The 2,480-nt window shown below is 38.8% G+C and overlaps 1 pseudogene; it reads left to right on the forward strand.

The window, feature by feature from the left end:
* The window catches only part of LOC137622811 (uncharacterized), an 11,329-nt pseudogene extending 10,100 nt beyond the window's left edge, over nucleotides 1-1,229 (forward strand).
* The last annotated feature ends 1,251 nt before the right edge of the window (nucleotides 1,230-2,480 follow it).

The raw sequence follows: 2,480 nt of genomic DNA on the forward strand, positions 1-2,480 counted from the left end.
CCCCTTTTTGTTTTGTTTCATTGTTGGTGTCGGCTACCCCCAAAATTGGAGGAAGTGCCTTGGTATATGGATGGGATAATATCAAGGAATTGATGTACATTGTCTGAAGAACTTTCTTTCACATTCACTGTAAATGCAAGCAGCTTATATTTCATGCTCTACCAAGATGAATTTTGGTGTCTGTAATTGAAAAAAAGACGTTCCATACACTGGAGAACCTTACATCAACTTCCTTAATCATGGCAAGAAAAATAACATACGTTCCATATTCCACAGAACAATTCAAGCCCCAAAACATCATGTTCCGTAACTGTGCCGACATAGCCATCGTAGCCGACGCCAAGAGCAGCGGTGCCGCTGGAAAGCCAGTAGCTTTCAATGCCAGACCTACAGGAAACAATGAGCCCTTCCCAGTCCAACGCCAGCACACCCTCTTCAACAACAATAACCGTCACTTTGGATAAGCGCCATCACCTCCGCCAACAAAGTCACCTTTAGTTTATGAATCCATTTGTGTCCACTGACTCTTCCAATAAGTTATTAATTGGTTTCTATATGATTATAGGGAGAGGTGAGCTATATTCCAAAATGAATTCAAGATGCAGATCAGGGATGTTTCAAATGTTGGCGGAGTTAAGGTCCCTTTGGGTGGTTCGGGGTTGCATGTGCGACTGGCAGAATTTCCTTTCAATAAACAGCATCAACAAAATGATATGTAACTAGTATTTAATTTATTATCTATTTGAATGTATCCTAAGGTTATGACATTCTCAAGAAAATGGAATTACTGTGTGAAGATTGTAAACTACAACCAATATCATCATTTTGTTTCCTGTCCATTAGAAGGAATCCTGCAACCTTATCATACCTTATTTAAGTTAAACCTAGAGGCTTAATTTCATCTGGTACAAATGTTTCTCCTGTTAAACGATTTTCCTTTATTCATTTAAATCATTGTTGTAATTTAATATCACTGTAGTTCAGGATGCACATTCATGTCATTATATTAGTAAACGTGGTACGTACGTTGTAGAACATGTAGGGAGTATTTTTGTTTAATTGGAACACTGAAGTCCAATAATACAAACATGTAAAGTTTTATGATGTGATTAACAGTTTCAAAGAATCTAAAAAATTACTGAATTCTTTAGTCTGTAGTCTCACATACTGCTATTTATTTTATTTATACAAATCTAGTTTTAAGTTCACTATGTATTAAAAATAATCATTCTGACAAGAAAGTGTATATATTCAACCTTTAAAACAGTCGTTATCATAAATCACATGGGATGATATTCAAGTGAAAAGGATGAAAACTATTAAGGGGGAAGACTTTAAGTCTAATGGAAAAAATCCATGGCTTTGATAGACTACGAAGTAAGAAACCAACTTGAGATATACATACATACATATACCAAGGGACTTCCCCCCCATTTTGGGTGGATGGATGGAGTGAAGGAAGCTCTGGGTGATAGGAGGATAGATGTGAGAGAGGCAATAGAGCGTGCTAAAAATAGGAATGAATGGCGAGCGATTGTGACACAGTTCCGGTAGGCCCTGCTGCTTCCTCCGATCCCTTAGATGACCGCGGAGGTAGCAGCAGTAGGGATTCAGCATTATGAAGCTTCATCTGAGGTGGATAATGTGGGAGGGTGGGCTGTGGCACCCCAGCAGTTCCAGCTGAACTCGGTTGAGTCCCTTGTTAGGCTGGAGGAACGTAGAGAGTAGAGGTCCCCTTTTTTGTTTTGTTTCATTTGTTGATGTCAGCTACACCCCTTAAGATATATAAAAACTAAATTATGATTATGCCCTAAACCTTCATAGGCAAAAGTTAAGTCAGGTTCAAGCAAGAACTCAAAATGAAACAAGTTGATTCGACCAAACAAAATTGAGAAAAAATTTACCCAAGCTAAAAAATTCAGTAGTTAAAATCAGATCCAAATCAGTAAGAAAAATTAATGACACTTTTCACCTAATACTGAATGCCATGTGATCTTGAATTGACTAAATACAAATGAAAATTATTGCATCTTCAGTCCTTTACTCATTCTAGTCTTTCACATGGCCTGCAAATACCTTCCTCTTAAGTAGTCTCAATATCTGATCATTCCATCAACAAAGCCAAGTAAAACGTGGCAAAATACTAAATGATATCTATTCATGTATTCCACGTGAAAAATGGAAATGATTCTCAAATTTCTTACCACAAACTACACTTATTTTATCTTTCGTACAGGCCTTCTCCTTTATTTTAAGATAGGCAAAGGCTAGGAGAAGGAAAACTCCAAAATCAAACCAAACAAGACCCCAACGGCGGAGCTTCCCAGCACCGGCGGAAGAGGGCAATGCCTGTCGGGCAGGCAACAAGGCGGGCCTTGACATAACAAGAACCCGGCAGCCCGATGCAACCAACATCGGAGAAGCCGCCTGTCTCATATGTCTTGAGCCGCGGTGAAAATTATGTGGGCCAAGTGTGTGTG

Source organism: Palaemon carinicauda, chromosome 29, assembly GCF_036898095.1.
Source record: "Palaemon carinicauda isolate YSFRI2023 chromosome 29, ASM3689809v2, whole genome shotgun sequence".
NCBI classification, from domain to species: domain Eukaryota; kingdom Metazoa; phylum Arthropoda; class Malacostraca; order Decapoda; family Palaemonidae; genus Palaemon; species Palaemon carinicauda.